Source organism: Poromitra crassiceps, assembly GCF_964638095.1.
Source record: "Poromitra crassiceps genome assembly, chromosome: 5".
Lineage (NCBI taxonomy): Eukaryota > Metazoa > Chordata > Actinopteri > Beryciformes > Melamphaidae > Poromitra > Poromitra crassiceps.
The window spans coordinates 24185099-24211671 of NC_139642.1; positions in this window are offsets into that span (position 1 = coordinate 24185099).

Consider the following 26573-nt stretch of genomic DNA (forward strand, 5'->3'; position numbering starts at 1 on the left):
GCACAGCTAAACGTTGCTTCAATGAAGCCGCTGCATACGGACGGATGCGATGCGATTTCCTTCCCCCCAATGACTTCTTCTGTGTGTTTCACTCCACGTTCTCTCATCTGGAGAGCGCTGTCGCCACCTAAGGGTTCTGTAAAATAGGTTAGACACATTCAATACCTCTGAATATTGTAAGAGGCGATGTAAGAGGCATAGATCGACACCCCCCCGTCAAAAAAAAAAAATCGAGTTATGACGCCATTTGGCGTCGCTGGCACTGTACGGTAAATTTCTAATGACGCCATATGGCGTCGCTGGCACTGAATGTGTTAACAGGGGAGACAGCCATAGCGCCTCGCCTCGCTGAAGTGACGCTGCAGGCGTCTGGTCTATTTTTTCACAGAATGCTTCACGAAAAACCTACTTTCCGGGACTTTGCACAACTGCAAAGCGATCCACTTTGCAGGTCTTTGTGACACTTTGTGGCAAAGTGGGGGGGAAGTACCACATAGTGTCGGCATATTGAGTCCCTATGCGGTCATTTACTTGCCCGGAAAGCAGGTTTTTCATGCAGTGGTGCTTCTGGTGTGAATGGCAAGGCTCCTGCTGGATGCTGCTCTGTGACGCGCTGCTTCTGAGATGCTTTTGGTCTGAACCAAGCGGAAACCCCATTACGTCACTTCTCTCTGGTTTAGGATCAGTATTGTTGTGTCTCTTTCTTCAGGCTGTTGGTAATGTTTGGACCTATATTCGCGCCATTATCCCACTGAAATGACAAACCAACCGGCGCTCCGCGCTCCAAATCCACACTGCTTGTAAAGATGGGGGGGGGGGGAGAGAGCCCGAGGAGCGGAGAGGCATAAGAACCCTCTCCAACGTCTTCACCGGCCCCTCTCCCTGGGGAGCGGCGCATCACAGTCGGCTTGGCAAGGCGGAGGCGAGTGGGTTCCCCGGAGCCCCTGGGCAGTGCGATACAGTTACCTGCTGTCATCTGCCTTCTCCACTTCCACTAACCACTGTCCACCGCTGCTGCTCAGACACTGCTGTCTGTAAAAAATACGTTGCAGATTTGAATTTGTCGGTGGAATGCTTGGAATGCATGGAGCACGATTAATCGTGTCGCTCTTGGTGTGAAAGGTTATCGAATATCTGCATTTTCGTTTTCGTTTTTTCATTCCGTCTTTGGTCTGAAATGACCTTTTGACTGCTGTGCTACAGTTGTTGCTTTTTAGTGGGACTGAAGCAATCTGCAAGATTTACTTTGTGGTATTGAGAAAAATAACTCAAACAAGCATCTTCATCATACCCATATAATGTAAACATTGTATAAACAATATCAAACAATAGCTACACCTCATTAAACGATAACAATAAACATTAAACATACCATTAATATTTAATGTAAGGCATAGTGTTTCATATACAGTCACATATTCTCCACAGAGCAGTTGTGTCTCAGGCTCATCCTGTACTCACAGTACACAGTCTTTGTGTTCAGTCTTGGCTGTAGTCATCCTGTACCTGTAGTCATCCTGTACTCACAGTACAGTCTTTGTGTTCAGTCTTGGCTGTAGTCATCCTGTACTCACAGTACAGTCTTTGTGTTCAGTCTTGGCTGTAGTCATCCTGTACTCACAGTACAGTCTTTGTGTTCAGTCTTGGCTGTAGTCATCCTGTACTCACAGTACACAGTCTTTGTACTCAGTCTTGGCTGTAGTCATCCTGTACTCACAGTACACAGTCTTTGTACTCAGTCTTGGCTGTAGTCATCCTGTACTCACAGTACACAGTCTTTGTGTTCAGTCTTGGCTGTAGTCATCCTGTACTCACAGTACACAGTCTTTGTGCTCAGTCTTGGCTGTAGTCATCCTGTACTCACAGTACACAGTCTTTGTACTCAGTCTTGGCTGTAGTCATCCTGTACTCACAGTACACAGTCTTTGTACTCAGTCTTGGCTGTAGTCATCCTGTACTCACAGTACACAGTCTTTGTGTTCAGTCTTGGCTGTAGTCATCCTGTACTCACAGTACACAGTCTTTGTGTTCAGTCTTGGTTGTAGTCATCCTGTACTCACAGTACACAGTCTTTGTGTTCAGCATGTAGTCATCCTGTACTCACAGTACACAGTCTTTGTGCTCAGTCTTGGCTGTAGTCATCCTGTACTCACAGTACACAGTCTTTGTGCTCAGTCTTGGCTGTAGTCATCCTGTACTCACAGTACACAGTCTTTGTGTTCAGCATGTAGTCATCCTGTACTCACAGTACACAGTCTTTGTGCTCAGTCTTGGCTGTAGTCATCCTGTACTCACAGTACACAGTCTTTGTGCTCAGTCTTGGCTGTAGTCATCCTGTACTCACAGTACACAGTCTTTGTGTTCAGCATGTAGTCATCCTGTACTCACAGTACAGTCTTTGTGTTCAGCATGTAGTCATCCTGTACTCACAGTACAGTCTTTGTGTTCAGCATGTAGTCATCCTGTACTCACAGTACAGTCTTTCTGATGGTGACAGCTTTACAGACCTCTGAGCTGTTGCTCTCAACCTGCATTCATTCTACAGCAGGTTGTGATGTGATGGAAAACACATGCAGCTGAATTTATCATCAGCAACCAAGAACATTTCTAAATCAATTTCATGTCAAGATATGATACTACGAGAAAGAAAGAGAAGAAAATTAAAATTAATCTGTCAAATATTTCTCTGTTCCAGTTATGCTATACTCAAACCAAGGAAGGATATTTACACACACACGCACGCACACACACACACACACAGACACACACACACACACACACACACACACACACACACTCACACTCACACTCACACTCACACTCACACACTCACACTCACACTCACACTCACACACTCACACTCACACTCACACACTCACACTCACACTCACACACTCACACTCACACTCACACACGGTGAAAACAATACCAGCCACATGCTGTCACGGCTGCTAAAAACCTACCTACCTTATAAAGGTTTGGTTCACTTGGGTCATATGCATAGTTGCATACACACACAACGCTGACGCTAATAGCTGATTCAGCTAGAATCACAGTCACCTTGGGAGCTGCCCTAAGGCTCTGCTACACTAAGCAGAATGAAGTACTACATTGTGGATTAACGCATTATAAACCAATTATACTCACATTTCCACAGTGTATCTACTAAATAAAATGTCACCTCTAACAGCGCTTATAGGCTTGATTCATCTGTTTACTGGTGAACGTGGTTCATGTTCTGCTCTTCTGTGCTTCAATGGCCTAAAATCAATTCAGGATTTAGGGATTCAAATGTACTGCTGTACAGTACCACTCTCTCTCTCTCTCTCTCTCTCTCCTTCAACAAACGTTAACCTGAATATTCATTTTGAGTAATGCTTTACAGCCACAGTTTCACTCCATCTTAACATCACAACTATTTTTTGATACAATGTTTCTGTTGCATTTGTTGAAAGACATTTTTTTCCGCCAAAGGTGAGAATTTGAATGCCTTTTATTCTGAAAGTATTACTGTTGTGTGTTTCAGAAAGGTAACTTTAGTTTAAATGTATATACATTGATTATATTGAATAACTGTTTATCCGGCCTTGACCATAATGGTGGCGCTGCCACAGTTTATGTATTGGAGCCAAGGTCACATCAATCTCCTGCTTTAAGTGTCCAGGTCGCCTGCAGCCTGGGGCAATGAGTTCATCCACTGTAAATGAGCAGCTGTAAACGTGTTGGGAGGCAATGTGAAAGTGGCAATGGCCTATTTACACGCTGTTTACCTGCGTTTAAAAACACACATAATAAGCGCTAATTTTGATGTAAAAAAATAAAGTATTGTATGGAGTTATGCTGCACCTAGTCAGAGTGCGATGGATGGGTAGTTAGCAGCCTGATAGCCTGTGGGAGGAAGCTGGATAACAGTCTTGTGGTTCTCGCTCTGGTACTTCACAGCATCCTGCCTAATGGCAGAGGTTCAAAGAGTTTGTGAAGAGGGTGTGAGGAGTCCCTGCATGATGTTCAGTGCCTTATGAAGGCATGGGCTTTAGCCTTTACAGGCCATTACTGTCACTTTGATTGCAGCTCGAGTGCCAAGTAGAGATGCACTCAGCAGCACACTCTCAACTGTGCCTCTGCAGAATGTTTGGGGGGAGTGTTGCTTCTTTTACTTTCCTAAGAAAGTGCTTCATCATTAGGGTTCGGTATGGACAAGGATACATGAGTCACGATCTGATTGTATCACGATACATTGCGATACAATACATATTGCGATATATTGCAATAAGAATCAAAACTACTCGCACACCGCAGAGCTCCTTTTCTACAGATTTATTAGTGGTAACGCGTTTCGAGCTACATGCTCTTCATCTCGAAACGCGTTACCACAGATAAATCTGGAGAAAAGGAACTCTGCGGTGTGCGAGTAGTTTTTATTCTTTTTGTCTTACTGCTCTAGTTCAGCTCAGCACCAGCCCCAACTTTGGGTTTTGGATGTGCGTGTGTCCCTCCTTTTTCAATATATTGCAATACTCATATGTAATTTACTGAAAAAAAAATAGAGCTGAAAATTACAACTCACTGGATCACTTTATATTGATAACTTAGTGGACAAATTGTTGCGTGTGGAGTGTGTTACTGAACGCACTGAAATCAAAAGTATTCTGATTGTGTCACATGGCTGTGCAAAAAAATCGATATGGCGATGTATCACGATATCTTTCTGAAATATTGATACAGTATTGCGGAAAAAATTTCAGATAACTGCTAACAAACGGTCTTTGGTGGCCTTGCCGCCGTCCGAGCACACTTGATAAACTCGAACGTCGATACATATTTCAGAATTTTCCTCTCCCTGCTGCTGTGTGCAAACAGTGAAAATCAAGCAAGTCTCTCCATAGTTAGTGTGTGTTAGTGGGTGTTGTGTTTAGTGCTGCTGTGGTGAGTTGCGGTGTTCCTGTTCAACACGACTGTCACTACATTGGAGGATGAAAAATACACGTTTGTTTGATTGTTTGATTGCTCTTGTTTTATTACCATTGTTCACTTCAAACGGGGTTGCGTTGTTGAAGAGCGAGGCGTGATGCAGTGCTGCCTCATTACGTACAGTTCAGTCAGAGAGCCGTCAAAGCACTTTGCACTATTTATAGACGGTTTTCACCAGAGCACAACCCCACAGCACTTCCTTTTTCTCAGCATTCGGCAAACTGCAGAAATATTCACTCGACATCGTTACCGTACTTTTGTTTTCGCCGCTCAGCTGTTTTGCGGTTTTCACAGAATGGTCAGTCCTGCACTTGAATGTTTTTTTTTCTTTTATGTCCATAGCAAACACTGCAACAGGAAGTGAGCGGGGGTTCAATTTAGAATGTTTTTGTTGTCAAGTTAAAACCGTCTATACTAATAGCAACAAATGGTGGAACAGCCTCTGCACTTGAGGCACAATAAGACCCAGATCGATAAAGCTATTACTCCCTCAAATGGCACAACATTAAATATTTCCCCTGGTCTTTGTTTGGCCTTCAGGTCACAGAGCTTTACAGTATGAACAGGCTACCTCCCTCTCTGTTCTTTATTTGATTTGATTTGATTTGATTTGATTTGATTTTATTTGATTTTATTTTATTTTAAAAATGACAGATCATGAATTGTTGAGCAATTTCCTAGTGTGCATCACATAATTTTTTAGGCCTACTGCTAATAACCAATGCTCATCCCTAGTTGCCTCTCTCTCTCTCTCTCTCTCTCTCTCTCTCTCTCTCTCTCTCTCTATATATATATATATCTATATATATATATATATATATATATATATATATACAGTATATATATATCCTGAGAGGCCAGTTGGTAGGATTTAACAAACTTTATTTAGCAATCGGCATGCATGGCAAATACTTTGGCACATGACTCCATTGGACGGTGACGCTCCTCTTGAGGCGAGAGGAGGGCATACTTGGACTTGACTGACCACGACATAGCTGACGTCATACTAGAACTTGACTGACGTCGCGGGGTGATCAGGTTATGCATGTGTGGCCTTCTGCTTGAAATTTGGTCTGGAAACCTCACATGTATGTGTATCTCTCACTCTCTCTCTCTCTCTCTCTCTCTCTCTCTCTCTCTCTGTCTCAAAATACTCAACAGTAGTCACATATAAAATGACAAAAAAGAAACCAAATTAAACACACAACCGTTACATACATTGTGAAATGAAAAAATATACGACAAAAAATATATATATGATAAAATATGACAAAAAATAAACAAAAAATTAAACACACAACCAACACTGTGAAAACACTGTGAAATGAGAGCGATTCAGGCTCTATGTCTTCTTCTCACCAAATGTCAGAGTGCTTTATTAGGACCAGTGTCAAAATGAATGCAGCTAATGTGCTCATTAATCTTCCATTGCTTGGAGGCCCTCAGTTATGAGCAGACATGTCGGAGCAGCCGTGATCACTAAGCCAGCACATCTGATGAATCACATCATTCAATCCACACAACCTCTCATATACATTCATGTCCACACCTGAGCTCTTCCATGTAGCTATTAGCTAACAAATGTACATTAGCTGAATCTGTTAACACTGCATCTTAATTAGCATGAGAAACTAAATCAGATTCCGGGCAATGTTTCAATTGCTGTATCTTCCAGCTGACGCTATGAATATGGATTAGTTTGCTGAGCATTGATTGAACCTGAATGGCACACCAGACCTGTTGAAAATACACTCTAGGCTAATATATGGTGGATTGGCTTTTCCAGGCTCCATAAATACAGATGGTGCCCCAGATATTTTGAGTGAATCGTAATAGTTATGCTGCAAAGTTCAACAATATTTTGTTAATAACACCAACAATATCAGTGTTAATACCTCCACCAAGGAGGTTATGTTTTCAGTGGCGTTTGTCTCTCTGTGAACGGGATTACGGGAACAACTACTGGGCTGATTTCCATGAAACTTTGGAGCGGCCTTCTATTGAACACTAACATGTTGAGACAGGGCCAGCTGACAGGACAGTATCATGTTGTTGAGACAGGGCCAGCTGACAGGACAGTAACATGTTGTTGAGACAGGGCCAGCTGTCTGACAGGACAGTATCATGCTGTTGAGACAGGGCCAGCTGTCTGACAGGACAGTAACATGTTGTTGAGACAGGGCCAGCTGACAGGACAGTATCATGTTGTTGAGACAGGGCCAGCTGTCTGACAGGACAGTATCATGCTGTTGAGACAGGGCCAGCTGTATGACAGGACAGTATCATGTTGTTGAGGCAGGGCCAGCTGACAGGACAGTATCATGTTGTTGAGGCAGGGCCAGCTGTATGACAGGACAGTATCATGCTGTTGAGACAGGACCAGCTGTCTGACAGGACAGTAACATGCTGTTGAGACAGGGCCAGCTGTCTGACAGGACAGTATCATGTTGTTGAGACAGGACCAGCTGTCTGACAGGACAGTAACATGCTGTTGAGACAGGGCCAGCTGTCTGACAGGACAGTAACATGCTGTTGAGGCAGGGCCAGCTGACAGGACAGTAACATGTTGTTGAGGCAGGGCCAGCTGTATGACAGGACAGTATCATGCTGTTGAGACAGGACCAGCTGTCTGACAGGACAGTAACATGCTGTTGAGACAGGGCCAGCTGTATGACAGGACAGTATCATGCTGTTGAGACAGGACCAGCTGTCTGACAGGACAGTAACATGCTGTTGAGACAGGACCAGCTGTATGACAGGACAGTATCATGTTGTTGAGACAGGACCAGCTGTCTGACAGTACAGTATCATGTTGTTGAGACAGGGCCAGCTGTCTGACAGGACAGTATCATGTTGTTGAGACAGGGCCAGCTGTATGACAGGACAGTATCATGTTGTTGAGACAGGGCCAGCTGTATGACAGGACAGTATCATGTTGTTGAGACAGGGCCAGCTGTATGACAGGACAGTATCATGCTGTTGAGACAGGGCCAGCTGTATGACAGGACAGTATCATGTTGTTGAGACAGGACCAGCTGTCTGACAGGACAGTATCATGTTGTTGAGACAGGGCCAGCTGTCTGACAGGACAGTATCATGTTGTTGAGACAGGGCCAGCTGTATGCCAGGACAGTATCATGTTGTTGAGACAGGGCCAGCTGTATGACAGGACAGTATCATGTTGTTGAGACAGGGCCAGCTGTCTGACAGGACAGTATCATGTTGTTGAGACAGGGCCAGCTGTATGACAGGACAGTATCATGTTGTTGAGACAGGGCCAGCTGTATGACAGGACAGTATCATGTTGTTGAGACAGGGCCAGCTGACAGGACAGTATCATGTTGTTGAGACAGGGCCAGCTGTATGACAGGACAGTATCATGATGTTGAGACAGGGCCAGCTGACAGGACAGTATCATGTTGTTGAGACAGGGCCAGCTGTATGACAGGACAGTATCATGTTGTTGAGACAGGGCCAGCTGTCTGACAGGACAGTATCATGTTGTTGAGACAGGGCCAGCTGTATGACAGGACAGTATCATGTTGTTGAGACAGGGCCAGCTGTATGACAGGACAGTATCATGCTGTTGAGACAGGGCCAGCTGACAGCACTTGGATTTGCAGTTAGGAAACCAGTTGCAGAATGACAAGTGGAAGAAGTGGTGTCAGTTTATAATGAGGAGCTACTGGATAACAAGCACACACCTTGAGTGGCTGTCAATCAAACCAGTACTCACAGTCACAGCCACTCAACATTGTCACTTAGCTACGACTGCTCCACGTGCACACACACACACACACACACACACACACACACACACACACACACACACACACACACACACACACACACACACACACACACACACACACACACACACACACACACACACTTATTTCCCTTCCTCCGCTCTCCTCTCTTTGTCACCATCTTGTTAGATTGAACATTTCGTTCCTCTTCTCTCTGCTCAGTAGGGGTGGGAGAAAAAATCGATTCACCTAAGTATCGCGATTTTTAATGTCACGATTTTTTGGATCGATCTTTTATTCCAGAATCGATAATCGCAAATTATTATTATTTTTTTTTTTATTTTTTTTTGGTGCTTGCAGTCAGGCCACTCACTGAACAGCAGGCTAGGCGCCGCCTACTGGTTTACTAGTGGTTTTATTACTTTATTAGTTAGTCTGAAGTAATAATTACACTTCAGGGTTAAAGTGGGTGCATCTCATTGTAAAATTGGACTTCAAACGGCCCAAATCTGGCTTCAAACGGCCCAAATTTCACGCGCGTTGGCCCATATCGGCCTGGCCTGCTTGGTATCTAATGCCCGGCCTGAATTATGATCCCAGTCCGCCCCTGTTTTTAACTATATCGCCCAGCCCTACTCATGATATATAATATACAGTCTCTAGTGTATGATTCAACTTTTCCCATGTTCTAATCTAGTGTAAAAAAGCAAACAAACTGAAAAAATAAAAGAAAAAAATAAACAAAAATCGCAATAAATCGTAATATCGAATCGCAATAATCGTAGAATCGCAATAATCGTGAATCGCAATATATATCGAATCGGCACCAAAGTATCGTGATAGTATCGAATCGGGAGATAAGTGAATCGGCACAGCCCTACTGCTCAGTATCACATCCAGTCCTCCACGTGTTGTTTCTTTTGCCTTCCTGTCTTGATTTGATCCTCAGAGCTGAGCTGCTCTCTGAAAGTAACAGGGTTCATCTCCCTGACCTTGTGCTATGCTGACGACACCACTCTACTTTCAACTATCAATGTTCACAGGAACACATTCGGATGTGCATATTAGTGAGTATAATGAGTTGAGACTGAATGAAAGACAGTGATGTGAGGGGTGAAGGAAACAGCTTAGAAACACCACCCGCCCCAGCTATTGCCCGGATCGTCCTTTTGTCTTTGAGAGTTTATTAGACAAAGCAAAAGGAGCGATACAGGAGGAGAGATAGAGCCAAGGTTTTTTTTCCTACTGAAATGAACTAATACAAATCTCAGCCCATAATAACAAACTGTTTCAGGTATTTATTATTGTGTGCCAGATGTTGTGGATAATTTTAATTATCGTCCCCTCGTTGACCCTCATATATACATACATACATACATAGCATAAACACCCTGCTCAGTGACTCTGCTCTCCCACTCATCTCATGACAGTCCGTCTCCATGTGAAAGCCTGTACAGCTGGTTCATTCAGCGCAGGCTGCACTGTACTCAATAGGCCTTCCCTACAGCCTGGCTGATATGGACGTTTGCAGAGAGAAGAGAAGGCCTGTCTATTGATTCTCCTGCTTTGTCCCTGAGCCTCCTGGAAAATAGACATGTCTGATAGTGGAAGAGCAATTCATAGTATTCCGATGATGTCACAAGCCTTTTTCCTACCAATAGAGGGAATGCACCGACGCCACGCCCCCTCCCGAACACGCCCCCTCAGCCGGACTGAGCAGCACTGAGTGTCAAATTTCCAAAACAAACGTGGCTTCCGCCAGGGGTAGTAGCGAAACCACGGCTAATATAAACGATTATCTGCTTAAATTAAAGGCAGTTGGACTCGAATGTGACCCTTACAGCTTGCCAAAGAACCAGTGGTCCATGGACGTAGACATGTGGCCAGGAATAGGCTTTCCTGACATTTATATGTACTTAATATCGACGCCGGGGAAATACACAAACCAAAGCATGAAAGCATACAAGAGCCTGGACGCGTGGTCGTACTTCAAAGCTGGATTTGTTGGCGACATTAAAGTAACGAGGACAGCAATGGATATTCTGGTTGTATGTGGAGAGGTACATATTTATTTTATTACAACTTTTATTAAGAAAAATATAGCATACGCTGTCACTAACACACGCTAGCTTTGTTCATAGTGAACACTGTCACTCATGTAACGTTATATCTGTGCAGGTAAAACACAGCCAGAGAATGAATGAGCCCTCATTGAAACCCTGGATAGCTGCAGAGAAGACCGGGACCGTTTCATTAGCTTTCGGCAGCCTGTAAAAAGATACCTCCGACGCCTTGTTGAATCTATTTTTACAGTCAATGGCACAACAGCACTTTCCCATTTTCGTTGTTTTCTCGCGGAAGCTGAACGCTAAACACCGTGACCCGGCGGCACCACCTGGCTTGTTTAGACGTTTTGACACTCACTGCAGCTGAGTGGGCGTACCCGCACTGACCGTCGCGTCCGTGACGTCACGTGCATTCCCTCTATATGATGCTACAATACACACAGCCCATTGGCTGCAAGTGTCACTTGATTGTAATCACCTGTTAATTGATCACAATCACCTGTAGTTTTCCTACCAAAATGGCCGTGTGGTGATGTAACAGAATACTATCCATAGACAGAGATGGACTTGAAGTTATGGCTTGATGTGTGTGGCATTTTTTGCTCTTGGGTCTAATTGCATAATATCCATGTGTGTTTCAAGTAGGGATGTCAACGGTTAACCGTTAATCGATTAACCGTCGCTAACGTCGTTGTTCGGTTATTGCTGTCGGTCTATCAGTTAATATAATTTTTTTTTTTTTTTTTTTTTTTTTTTTTTTTTTTTTGGTCTATTTACTCAATGAGCTCATGCCCAAACAAGGCGTGTCTATTTAGATGCTGAAATGTTAATGCTTTTTGTGTTAGAAATTCTAACACAAAAAGAATTTGTGTTGAAATGTTGATGCTTTTTGTTAATGCTTGTTAATGCTTTTTGTGTTAGAAATTCTAACACAAAAAGCATTAACATTTCAGCATCTAAATAGACACGCCTTGTTTGGGCATGAGTTCATTGAGTAAATAGACCAAAAAAAAAAAAAAAAAAAACATTTTTTTTTTTATTTTTTTTTAATATTAAAAAATTATGAATTAACCGATAGGTTAATCGATTATTAGCGTCGGTTAATCGAAAGTGAAATTAACCGAAAATTGACATCCCTAGTTTCAAGGTTGGCGTTAGGGATCGGTCCGATTCAATATCGGTATCGGGTGCCGATACTGACATAATTCACGAATCGGATCGGAATGGAATCAGATTTTTTTTTTTTTTTTCTCGCAATTCCAGCGCGGGCCGCACAGGGGTGCTGGCCGTAATTTTAGGATACTAATAAATTTTAGGCCTACAGCCTGACGAAGACCAGAGGTTGAAACGCGTTGCGTCCCTTGTGCCCTTGTTCTCTTTTGAAGATGTACTTTCTATTAACTGAATAAGTATAACTGTGCATTACTTCTTCATTAAATCCTTCTATAAGCATCAAGAAGCTCCTTTTTTCTATTTACAGGATACTATTTTTGTAATAGTATCCTTCTTTGCCTTGTATATTTTCTTAGTTTTGTCTGCTTTTTGCAAGGTATATATAAAAAAAAATCTTTAATTGGCCAAATCTTTGCCTATACTGTATATTCAAGAAAAATCCGTATCGGAATAATATCGGTAATGGCAGATATCCAAATTCAGGTATCGGAATCGGATCAGAAGTGAAAAAATTTGGATCGGTGCATCCCTAGTTGGGGTGCAACATTAAGGGAGGGATTCATGGAAATTAGCAGTGGACATGATTTATCAAGAGGTGGTGGTCTTTATTATCATCTGGGCCCAGTAGTTCAAAACTTTTAATCTCAATCAGATCCGATCAGATTTTTAAATCCCATTTTCTGTGATGCAGGATCAGACAACTCGGCCAGATTTTGTCCCAGTATTTCAAAGCAATTCAGGATAGGATCACCCTGATCCAGTTTCAGACTTTTCAAGATTACTAGTGGATATGAAAAATAATACAAGGAAGACAAGAGACCACATTGCAGAGACATCTATAATGTCTACGGCAGTGATTCCCAACCTGTGGTCCGCGGCCCCCTGGTGGGCCGCGAAGGTATTGCAAGTGGGCCGCCAAATCATTTCCAAAAAAGTATGATTTTTGAAAAAAAAAAAAAAAAAAAATTCAATTTTTTTTTTTTAAAGATTTTGAAAAATCATACTTGAAAAAGTATGATTTTTGTTTCTTTGATGTTATTGCTTTTGCTTGAATTGAAGTTTCATCTTTACATCATCTTTATATTGGGCTTGTGTTTATTTGTAACCCTATCGATGGGCTTTCTTCTGATATTTGGATTTTGTTTGGATCTGATATTGGATGTCAAATTGTTATGAGAATGCATTTTTCCATTGTTGAAGGATACCGTTATTTATTAATCATTTGTTAATTAGCCTGTTACAGACAGCCCCTTGCTTGTCATTTCTGACATCTGTGTGGTGCTGATGGACAGCTCCTTGAATGATTGGTGTGTGTGTGTGTGTGTGTGTGTGTGTGTGTGTGTGTGCGTGTGTGTGTGTATGTGTGTGTGTGTGTGGACAGCTCCTTGAAAACTGTAATACTGAAGGTGTTGCAACATGTTACAGGTGCTGTGTTAGTGACTGTGGAGCTTCCAACATGTTTCTCCTGTATTCAGTTCAGTCCTTTATGTTCAATTTTCAATAAAAAAGTGCTCTGAGAACGCATTATATGGCCTTTGTATTTATGGGGTCGGAGGTGGGCCGCGAACATTTTTGAGACATAAAAGTGGGCCCTGAGTTGGAAAAGGTTGGGAACCACTGGTCTACGGTAATTATATTTTTAAATACATAAAGGACATAAAATCATAATGGAATTGTAATTAAAAAAAATACTCCCACTAGGGTAACAACAAAAAAAACATTCATTCAAAGGCAGCTGGCTCATCCAGGCGTGCTCTGAGGAGCTGAATTCTAAGTGAGGTTTCAGTTTGCTGTATTTGTTCTTTGGCCAGACGGATCTGCATCTCTGCCCTCTCCGTTTCACGGCTCAGCAGTGTCTCGTAGGCATCATCCCTCTGCTCTGGTTGTCTGGTGCGCTTGCATTTTCTCTTTCGAGGTGGCTCTTGCAGTGTGTCATCAGGCCTGGCTGAAGGTCCAGCTTCTGGATCCACATGGGTCAGGAGGACCTCTTCTTGAATGGCGTGTGTGTCACATCAGGTGCATTGACTACCTGAAATGAAAGTTTATCTATATACTTTATACCCCTTAATAAGATGATAGACCCACCTATGGATTTCCCTCTGAATGAGAGACTGAGTGGTGGTGCAATGCGAGATGCTATTGTCCGCAATTACTTTTGAAAGGTGATGATGGACTTTTTTTTTGTTGAAGATATTTTTTCTTTAATCTAAATTACATTTGTGATTGACAATCTTTGTTGTGGTACTTTTATGATCATAAAAATTTATGTCATCAACATTTGGTTGGAAACAAAATAGGCCACCACAAACGTGACCAAAAAATTAAATATAAAATGTATTTGCCATGAAGGCTAAAAATTGTGTATTATTTCAGTTAACAAACTTTGCCATCTTATTTATATTGAAACATATTTTTAAATAAATTGTATAGTATATTTTGCTCTGGTAATCCACTGGAAATCCACCCCTCTGGTGGGATCAAGATAATCCAGTTTTTTGGGATCAAACTGATCCCAATCCTGTGTTGTCGCTTTGAACTACTACTACTACTACTGAACTACTACTACTACTACTACTACTACTAAAATCTGATCCGATCAGATAGGGATTAAAAGTTTTGAACTACTGGGCCCCTGTTGATTGTGCACGGAATTTAAGATGTAGGAAAAGCATGTCTTAACATTTTGCTTACAGAATGGCTCCACCGCGTCTCTGGAGGCGGCTTCGAGATCAAAGTAACACAGTCATCTACACAGCATAACACGTGTCCATTACATCCCTATTATCATTCCAATTAAGTTTAAACGAGTATGCTGACTTAAAATGCACCATTTAAGACTAATTGGCAGAGTGGCAGAAAGTGCACTCAATATGCAAACTGTTACCTAGACTCTAGGACTCCGTTACCTAGACCAGTGAGTGATTCCCAACCAGGGGTACGTGTACCTTGCAGGGGGTACTTGGAAAGATTTGGGATTACAATTTATTTCCAAAATGATGTGGGGAAATAATTTCAAGTCATTTCATAAGTAGGGATGCAGGGGTTAACCGGTTTGACTATTAACCGCGATTCAAAACGTCACGGTTATGTAACCGCAGAGGCTCCGTAACACCGAGTGTTTTGTTGTCAAAATAAGTCCGTCAGTTTAAACTCCCAAGCGGCGCAGACAGCGCTGGAACGAGAGGAATCGGTCTCGCGCTTCGTTTCCGCACGGACTATTTAGCGGGTGCACAAAACACAGCTCTCCCAGTCTCCCAGGCATGGCTCCCAGGCTGCTCCCAATGGCATAGCCACCTAGCCTACGCTAGCATTATACCTAACGTTATGGCAGAGCCAGAGCCAGAGCGACCAGAAGCAAGTCAAGCAACTCACAGAGATGATCTCTTCCCCCCCAAAAAACGTCTTAAGTCATCGGTGTGGGACCATTTTGGTTACAAAAAGGACGCCGCGGGTGTCGTTAAAGATGACGGCTGCCCAATCTGCAAAACCTGCCGCAGAACAGTCGCTGCTAAGGGATCCAACACATCTAACCTGCTACAACACCTGCGTGATCACCACCCTGCTTTACATGCCGCAGCCCAACGAGTAAGTAATGGAGCAAAATAACGTTAGCGATGATTAAAAATGAATAATAATCAAACTAATAGGCATGGATGAGGATGACACAGTGATAACATGATAAAGTGTATTACCCACATTCGTTATATTTCTCATAGGAGGTCACTAAACGTTAATCTAAATTTACACTAAAAGATAAGTTAGATAAAAAGCTAATAATAAAAATATGAAATAAATTATTTAAATGGTAAAATATTTAAATAGTAAAAATCAACTAAAGTATTACTGTAATTTCAATCGAAATTAATCTAAGCATGGATTATTTATTTTCATTTTTCTAATTCACTTTTAGCAAAAGACTGGTGGTACTGCAGCTGCTGTGACTGTCCAAACCACTGTGGGAGAATCCTTTGCAAAGTGTGTGCCTTATGCTCAATCTTCAAAATCAGCCCAAGATTTGAATACAGCTGTGGGCTACTTCATCTGCAAAGACATGCTGCCATTTCAGATTGTGGAAAAGCCTGGCTTTCTTCATCTAATGAAAAAGGCAGTTCCACAATACAAAGTTCCAAGTAGAACCTACTTCGCCACAAACAAAATACCAGCCATGTACAAGGAGGTACGAGCAAGTGTGGAGGAACAGCTGGCAGAGGGTGTATGGTTTGGTGCAACGACAGACCTGTGGACCAGCAGTGGTGGTGGAGGAGAACCCTTCATGAGCGTTACAGTTCACTACCTGTCCTCCGACTGGCAACTCAAGTCTCACTGTCTGGAGACAATGTATTTTCCAGAAGACCACAAAGCAGAGCATATTAGTGAGATGATGGAAAACATGCTCCTGGATTGGAAGATAAAGAAAGAGAGTCTGTCTGGAATTACAACAGATAATGCCAGTAACATGAAGAAGGCCTTTGAGGAGTATCCTTGTGTCTGGTTGTCTTGTTTCGGTCACAATCTAAACCTGGCAATTTCCAAAATCTTCAAGATTACCAGGGTGGAAACAGCTACCAGAGCATGCCGACATACGGTGCAAGGGTTCTCTCGAAGCTGGAAACGGAAACGAGACCTTCAAAAGAAGCAGAAAGAATTGAATCCTAACTCTGAGGCCCCTCCACTTGCACTTATTAATGATGTGGTCACCAGGTGGGGTTCCACATATGAAATGATATCCAGGTTCTTGGAGCTGCAGCAGGCTGTCTGTGGGGTGCTAGCAGGAGACAGAAGCACATGGCATCTCATGCCTAAAGACAGTGACATCACTGTCCTGGAGGAAGTAAGCCAGCTCCTTTGCCCTCTCAATGATTTCACTGATGCCCTGGCCTCAGAGAAACAGGTCACACTTTCCTCTCTGAATCCAGTCTTGGACCACATCAACAGTGAGATACTTGCAGATAAAGAGGGAGACAGCAATCTCACTATACAAATGAAAGAGGTCGTGAGAAAAGATCTGCTGGAGCAGCTACGATATACAGCAAAAATGAAGAATGTGCTGAACATAGCAAGTCTTCTGGATCCCAGGTATAAGGGAACCTTTGTTGATGATGTAGATGCCACAGTCAAGGCATGCAGTGAAGAAGCAATGGCACTTACAACAGAAGAACCTCCAGGGCCAGGCCCAGAACAGACTCCAGCAGCGGCAACCACACAAAGCACCTCCTCCGCCGCCTCCCCCTCCACCTCCACCTCCTCCTCCTCCTCCTCCACCTCCTCCTCCTCCTCCTCCACCTCCTCCTCCTCCTCCTCCTCCTCCACCTCCTCCTCCACCACCACCACCACCACCACCACCTCCACCAAGAGGAAAGAGAAGAGCCTGTCTGGACTGTTACAGAAAATCACCACTGCAAAGAAGATCAGGTCAGGTGAAACAACAGGAAGTGCAATGACACCACGAGAAAAAGTGGATTCCGAGATGAAACTGTACTTGTCCCTTCCAATCAGCACTGAGTCTGACCCACTGGCTTGGTGGAAGTTGCATGTGGAAGAAATTCCAATGCTTTCAAAAGTGGCCAGAAAGTACCTGTGTATACCAGCTACCAGCGTGCCTTCAGAAAGGGTATTCAGTGCAAGTGGCCATATCCTGTCTCCTAACCGGTCAAGACTGAGCACTGACAATGTGAACATGCTCACATTCCTGCACTACAATCTGAACTGAAATCACAGTAAATAATTGTATCATTTGGCCCTGATGCAGACAGAGGTTCTGCAGCTTTTGATTCCCTGTTTTGTATTTGTTTTTCAGAAGGGAAATACATAGCTAATATGTAGCTTTGTTTATTTTTTATTTATTTAGCTGTTAGTGTATTATTTATGTTTCAAATACACTCAGGTCCAGCAGCCAATGACTGTTTTGTTCAAAAGGGAAATACTGCCATGAATGTTTCAAAGAGGTAGCTTATATTTCATTCCAGAGATATTACATAGTGTTTATTTTTTGCTTATTGTGTATTATTTGTTTGAAAAAAAGGCAGCTACTTTTTATTTATTTTCACTGTTATTTATTTTAATATTGTTAAATCGATCATTGATTGGTGATCTAAAAGATGTGTAGAAAAAGAAATACACCTGCCTGCCTGACTATGTTTTGTTCCAAAGAGATCTACTCCTACTGTCATAAATGTTACAGTCAGACTTTGTTTACTTTATTTATTATTTTGGACAAATATTTGCCTTTCAAAAGACAGCAACATTTAAACAATGCATGGAAAATACAATAAAACCTCTGTTCAAAGAATGCTCATGTGATTTTTATACGTCCATAAATAATCGTGAAACCGTGATAATCGTGGTTTTTTCTCAGACTATAATCGTGGATCAAAAAAAATAATCGTTGCATCCCTATTCATAAGCCTATTGTTAAAATGGTGTCAATTGTTACATGACTGATAAATGGCTCAAAAACGTCCAGTTGCTGTCGCTCCAGATTCAGGTTTAGGGGAGCCTGGTTACAAAAGGAAAAAAGGAGGCCATGCCCAAACACCAGCAGTTCAGTGAAAAATATATTTTGTATGGATTTACTTGTACGTCTGCATATTACACTAAAAGTTATAGAACAAATTTAGGAGCATCATCAACAGGCATGAGTGAGGGGGTACTATATTCGCCTGTCAAAACAGCTCAAGGGGTACATGAGACAAAAAAGGTTGGGAACCACTGACCTAGACTAAACTTTTCCTCTCTCTAGGTCCTAGAGAGAGGAAAAGTAGCAGGCTCTTCTTGCCTTATTGCCTTGATGAGAACAATGCAGCTACAACATTTGTGCCCAATAACTGTCACGAGAGTGGAGAGGTGTGTGTGGCTTCTCCGACTATATTGACCTCTGCTAAATGGCTCTTGTGGTGTTGCTCACGTTAACAGTATGTTGTTCATGCACTTTCTATGAGAGCAGGTAGCACGTCTTCTCTGCAACTCTTTGGGGATTTTCTCTGCCACCATTATAAGTTGCCGCTAATGGGCTTTGTGTGCCTTCCTTGTTTGGCCCTTATCTTTGTGCACACTGCACTCACACATTTCTAATTAACTGTCTGCGCCTCCTGAGCGAGGTGTTGGTTGTGTTTCACCCAATATTGCTTTTGCACTGCGCGTGTAATTGTAAACATGTAAAGTTGTTTGGATGAAGCATAATTGACAATCAATTATTATTTTTTACATTGTGGCCGTAGACTGTGGCTGAGCTGTCTTAGAACAGGGTCTCTCTGTATGTCTTGTCTGTCCCCCAAAACTAGACCAATCACATCTCAGGCGGCTACGTGCATGTCGTCTTGTCCCCGATGCAGCGGGCGTCAAACAGCACGGAAGTCGAAGGAGGCACACAGAATGTTAATATCTATGCAAAATAAGCACGTAAGATTATGCAAAAAATGTCAATATCTTAGTTTAATGTATTCAAAGGCCATGTACTGTAATTGGCTTGGCTGCCCGGGGGGGGGGAACTGCCAGCATTCCCTGCTCTGAGCCAGCCAGCCTCTGCAGTGTCCCCTGCATTTATATTGTGTTAGTGGAATAGACTGTTATTGAAACGTGCCCGGTAACTACATCATACACAGTGCACAGTAAGCTGCACTTTAAGCTGTCTGTCACCATGAAGATGAAGAGATGCTATAACAACGAGCCGATATTCCCCACATCCACATTGCATCCCCGCGGTGTTATCAGACTCTGTGCATTGTTGGACTTCGTCTGAGTAGCAGTTCCATAGTGACTTTGTCCCTTAAATGAACTCAGCTAAATGCTTCATTTGGCTTTGAAGTGCTTTGAGTCTGCAGATTAAGACTTATAGTGTAATTAATGGCAGAAATGAAGTGTGACAGAGAGATAAGAAAATACCTTCCTCCAGGTTTCGTCACCTCCACTACTCGCACACAATCATCTCTCCAAATGCCATCGTGTGTGTTGATCTGAGACTTTGGTAAAGTCTCTCATAATAATGTTTACGTTTCAGAGTAATTACTTTGAGATATCACAGATAACACATAACCATTTGAACAGGTGTGTTGTGCTTGTTTGTATCATGTACTGTGTCACAGGTCTCTCTGTTAATCAGCAGACGGGCTATTTGGTGGCAATCAGAGTAAACCATTGTTCGCTCCTTGGTTTTTATGACCAACAATTATGGTTATTATTTTACTTTTATTATATTATAATAAAAGTGTTGATCTAATGTAAAGGTGTCTGCAACGAGTAAGGGTGCTTTCTCTCACTTGGGACCCGGTACCGTTCCCAAGCACACTTGTCACCAAATTGACCCCAGATGCGGTTGGTTTCATGAGTGTGAACGTTGCTTTCCGTTGCGTTCCACGCCCGGGCACAGAATGGGGAACCATGACAGGGTCCGCTTCAAAAGGTGGTCTTTGGAGTGCCCGGGGACGGAACACTTGCGACTGTGAACGCCAACCGTACCGAACCATGCAGACCAGTGGTTCCCAACCACCGGGCCGCGGACCGGTACCGGGCCGCAATGCATTTGGTACCAGGCCGCGAGCCCGGTCAAAAAAAAAAGAAAATACACTTTTTTTTTTACAAACTACAAACAGAAATAAACGTCAACTTGAAACTATGTTTCAACTACCACACAGCCTATATATTATAGCCTATGTTTATTTAAAAAAATAATAAAAATTAAAATATTATTATTAAATTTGGTCCGCGACTTTTTTTTCCATCTATCTACCGGTCCTTGGCACAAAAAAGGTTGGGAACCCCTGATGTAGACAACACACGGGCAAGGATACTCTCCATGCGTATCATGACGTGTGTACTCTTCAAGTGTTCCGTTCCACTCCTGAGCGCATAAGAAATGTTGTAATGTGAAAGCTGACCAGCAGGGAGGGGGGGGGGGCAATCGTACTTGGGCGCAGAACGGAACGAAAGCGTTCCCAGTGAGAAAGCACCCTTAAGGTCCTTACACACCGAGCACGTTTAGTGCTACGTTTAGTCTCGTATGTGCTACTTATTTGATTGTCTGTAGCCTACGTCAACACACAGTTTGCATTGATGTTACAATTCACAATGGCCTATAATAGCAATATACGGTATATTATTTTGAGTAGACTTGGAGAAAAATAAAGGCAATGTTATTTACAGAAACGCCTCAGAAAGGGAACTCTGCTTGGTGATCAATTTCTGGACATCAAAGGGTCAAATACAGAATTAATTTCCATGAGTCAACAGGGAGAACTCTCTGATGCACTAAATAATTTCCTCGAGTACACAACAACATGGATGGATAGAAGGAAAAGCTCCATGGGGAAAAATGCTAGTTTCGCCTGTGAATAAATTTCTATCAACACTTTCTCAACCAATTCACACTTAAGCAGATGTATCTCTAAATGTTTAATCTCCTCGTGAGCAGACATCAGCAATGTACAGTACTCACCATCAGGAGAGAGAAGGTTAGTTTTGGAGAAGAATAGTGGTGGAACTGGATTCTGGCTTGTTTTTCTGAAGGGAAACATACACCATTTTGGTCATATTTGGTCAATAAATAACTTTATTGTTGACTAAACATAAAATGCAAAGGCTGCTTATCAGTTAAGTTAGTAAAGTGCAGCATAACCGTTGTCTTGTAAGCATGTCAGATGCTTAACTCATTGAGTGCCAGCCACTTTTGGAGAACGGACGCTCCCAGTGCCAGAGTTTCAGAGCGTTTTCAGTGATTTCTCGAGGCCCACAGAATATTGTGTGATATTACTATGTAAACAGCGAACACGCACAAAGAACGAGGAGACTCTCTTCTATCATCTGCAAAAAAAGTTTATTGATCCCATTTTCCGTTCTTTAGTTATGAGCCGGAGAAGATAGGCTGTTTTGAGCAAAAAGACACTTTTCAAATTAGAAGCTGAGTTATTCCGCCTTTTGTGAAATGCAGCATTTCAAGCACATTCTGAGTCTGAAGATAATATTTTCTGATGTAGTGACGTGGTGTAGTTGTGTGGTGCATGCGTGCCCCACCCCCCTCTCCCCCCCTCAGCTGCAAACTCCTCCCCACACGCACCCAGTCTATTTTCGGAGCCCTCCGGTTTTTTGCGCCGGCTCCCAGCGCGACAAAGAAATGGCAAACCGGACTGCATGGAAAGGTTTGGCCCTTCGGCGTCGGGTGCTGCCTTTCTGGCGGCTAATCGTGTGAAGAAACTATGCAGACAGACAGACAGAGGCAGAGGAGCTCAGTTGTGTGCGCGGATTGACTGCTGTTGGCAGCCAACATCAGCTGCAGCCAAGCTGCAGTCAGAGCCATCTATATGGCTCTGGCTGCAGCATGAGCGGTTTCTCTTTGATCACGGGGGTTTTTCCTGCAGTTTTCCGGACCTTCCTCTAATCTGGAGAGCACTGTCGCCACCTAATAGGTCTGTAAAATAGGTTATACACCTCCAAAAGCTACAATATTTGTACAGGAGATCCAGGAGGCTTTGATCCACGTCCCATCGTCAAAAAACGCATTTGACGTCTATCGACGTCCGTGGCACTCTACGTCACTATTTACTTTGACGTCGATCGACGTCCGTGGCACTCAATGAGTTAAGGGTAACTAAACCCTAAAACACATTTTCTCAGCTCAATGTATATAGCTTTTGAGGTGTGTTGCTGAAGGATTCTGGGCAAAATCTGCACATTTGTGAGACCAGTTTGTTATAACAGTCAACCAGTAAGAGTCACACTCTTTCCATAGAGCCCACCAGCATTGTTGATTTTTACAGTATAACGATATTGTGGCTCTAAAATAACATCTGTAATGGCGGCGTAACTGTATTTCTTTTGTGAGCGCAGACAAAGAGTATAGTGAAGATAAGAGGAGATGCTCTTCTGTTCCTTTTACAACAGCGCCTGCAGTCAACTGTGTTGCATTTAGTGATGTGGATTTTCGGTTCATTTGACTTTAGATTAGACATGCTTAACCGGTCAGAGACGACATTCTCGGTGGTTTAACGGTTAACCGTCGACACCCCTTGTTGCATTGGAACAAACTAGCGGTTGGAATCTGCTGCTCTTTTTTTTTTTTATCAAGCAGCAGCCGTTTTTGCCAGAATTCTGGGAATTGAGTCCCCCTTTAATGAATAGTTTTGTCTTCAATATTTACATTTCAAATAATGGAGACATTTGGTTTACTTGCTTTACACACAAGACATGGCTTTTATCAGTAGAGTCTTTATTGTAGCTACTGTCTCTTGATGCAAAGTGACAGAGCAAAGCAAAGAAGAACACATATATACTGCAGAGGAGGAAGCAATGAGAGAGAACTGAATACATTTTATGGTTGAAGTTTTCAAACATTAGGGGAGCTGCGGCTGTGAAATATATTTTCATCTCATACTTTCCACAGAATAAATTTCATCATCAAAGGCATACTGTATTCATTAACGTGGAAGGCTGTTGCTGCTGTCTCCTGTGGGAATGTTTGTATCTCCTGTTGGTCAGCAGCAGCAGCAGCAGCCTGGGTCTTTCTGAGTGTCTCCACAGAGCTGCTCTCTGTCTGGTAAATGGTGTTCATTAACCTGAATGAAATGAAGTGTGGAGGCTTCAGGGCTCACAGGAGGAGAAACAAATGTTGTTTTCTGCCTCCCTCCTCTTTCTCAGCCTCGCCCTGCAGGACAAATGATCACTTCCCTGCTGCACTCTGCTAAATTGGCTCCTTCCATCTGCAGGTCTTATGTGGCTTTGACTATCAATCAGCTTTGTCACGATCATTTCATTTACATCCACATGTAACTAGAAACATAAAAACCAGTGGGTGAACATGGATGGATTTGAACCTGTTTGTTTCAAGGGACATGTGCTGAAATCAAAGCAGAGGTTCAGAGACTGAGAAATACAGCAGCACTTTTTCCACCACCCTCCGTCTTCAGGAAGAGCTGGCCACCATCACCGCCATCAATCACTTAAGCAGAAATTGTTCATTAGAATTCCATTTGACTGGCTGAGTCTCTCTCCTTCAGACCGCCACTATCAAACAGTGCATGGCTTACAAGCCTTCTGATGGCTTCAAGTGGAATCATTTCATCTTGAACAGTCTCTTAAAAAGAGCATTTTAAGGGCTGGATACTTAATGCAATATACTGAATATATAAGACGATACCATGCATCACGATCATCTGCTAACTTATTTAGAAGAGCCATTAGTCTTTTTACTGTAAGACTCCAAATTTCGTATCATTAGAAGAAATATAGAACAATAAATTTGGGCTATAATAAGAGTAGCTGGACTGCTTAAAATAACCTAGGATGAATCCATTATGCTTGCATGATTAAAAAAAATCTTAAATAATTGACTAACTTTGACATTATGCACCGCACTTAATGCAGTGACTCCCACATGACGCCTGTCTTGATCACCAATAGTATTAGACTCCATAGACAGACTGGACGTCACTGGACGAGCAGTCCAGAGCCTCATGAATATTCATGATGGGGACAAGGCAGAGAGCATGGATGATCCTGAAGGAAATCCATATCTGACAAAACAGCTGTATCTTTCAAAGTATGTACATTTTCTCATTTTCTGTTTGGATACTCCCGTTATTCAGTCTGCCATTTGAAAGCCAAATTCTACATGGCATGCATATTTTGTTCTTTTTTAAATGGTGACTTTTTTAAAGGGTAGAGGATACCCCAGGATACCTGCTGTGTTCAGGTCATAGCAGCTGATGTAGAGGAATCCTGTTTGAAATGTGTTCATGTCAGTCTGGCCACTGAGGCTTCTTCACAGTCTAATGTGCTCACACACTTCACAGTGTTGCTCTCCTGCAGCAGACTTCTCAAGCTGCTCTGCTCAAAGCAAAATAAGAGGCTTCCACCTTCAACACTGCCGTCTCTCTGAAGGACGTTCATGTGCAGATTGGCTCAGTCATGGACTACAGTCACTTACTTAAAGCTCATGTCTCACTGGACTTCAAGGCCCATCTTACAGGAAGGAGGAGGGAGAGAGAGGGGAAGACACGGTTGCCAACCCGGGTCAGGTGACTTGGGTTAACCCTTTCATACCCAGAATCAACCTGGGAATAAGGTAATAAGGGGTAGATGACAGAACAACATTGAAAGTATAGAGATCAGGGGCCGGTTGCACCAACTGGTCTTAACTATGCCTGGTCGTAACTCCTACGTCGGTCTTAGTTAAGACCATGGACTTACGCCTGTTGCACCAACACGGCTTATGTCTGGTCTTAACTATGCTGGTCGTAGCAATGCGCGTCCATGTGAATTGCCAGGGAATGCACCCTGATTGGATGATGTTGCAAAAAATGTGCCTCGCGACCTGCTTGGAGCGCACTGTGCCACTACGCTCTCTCAGCCACTACTGTAAAACACCCTCCCTCCTCCCATCCTCCCTCGCTCCGGGGGAAAAATGGCGGCTATTGAGCAGACAGAGTCAGTCTGAATGAAATTGAATGTAACGTTCCCAATTCTATGTATTAACTTCTAAAAAACTAACGGCAACATTTTAGAAAGGCGGGTTAGGTTATCTAGTTAGTTATAATCTAACGTCGTGCTTTCAAAGACGGCGAACTGGCGGTGTTACGACGATGACGGTCAAAAAGGTCTCCGCGGAGATCTCTGTTACAGGCAGGCTCTACGCCTCCTCCTGATGAGGCGTAGGAGTTACGCCTGGTCTTAGTGAAAATAAGGCTTAAGTCTTCTTGGTGCAACCGGCGTAGCTGTTAGGTCGTAAAGTTACGACCAACTTAGCTTAAGACCAGTGTAAGACCAGTTGGTGCAACCGGCCCCAGATGACTGCTATCATACTGAGTACAGAGTGTTTTAGAGGCACCCAGCATCTTAAAAGGAGTGAATCACTGATCCCATACATCAGCTTTGACAATGTATTTTAGTGAAATGGTTTGTTTTGTATCAGGGGAGTTGAGGATTACTTTGCTGACTTGTCTGTCAGCTGACTTGCTATCGGCTGCTCATGACCCCAAACTGTGCATTTCTTGCAGAGTATTTCCTCTTTACAGTGAAGTGACTCAGTACGCTGCTGCTGCTGCTCGCTCAGTGTGAAATATCAACGCCCTGACTTCTATGTGCTTCACAAATCACACTCCTCTGTGAAGAGAGGCAGAAAGCACACACTATATTTACCTTTATGCCTCAGAGTAGCATGTTGGAGTGCTTACTGAAGAGACAAACGCATGCTTAGTTCTGTGTGTGTGTGTGTGTGTGTGTGTGTGTGTGTGTGTGTGCGTGTGTGTGCGTGCGTGTGCGCGCCATGGTGGCATATGATGATTTGTTCGTACCCATAAGTGAGGTTTATCTGCAGAAAGCATTTATCATCGGGGGACGTGGATTTACTCCCGAAGTCTTTCCAGCTCAGACAGAAGATAGAAACCCGCGGTGAATCCCATAGCAATCAAAGAGAGAGAGAGGGAGACATAACGATACATCACTACTTTGATCGTAATACAATTACCCTCTACTAGCATGCCATGTAAACACTATTGGATTCCCACGACCAATAATAAGACTGATTTTGAATGGGGTTGTGGTTTACACAGTACAAAGCAGACAGGCGTTCAAGGATTCAGTCGCTGTTGACTGAACACTACAGGGACAGCAATCATGTATCCAGGCG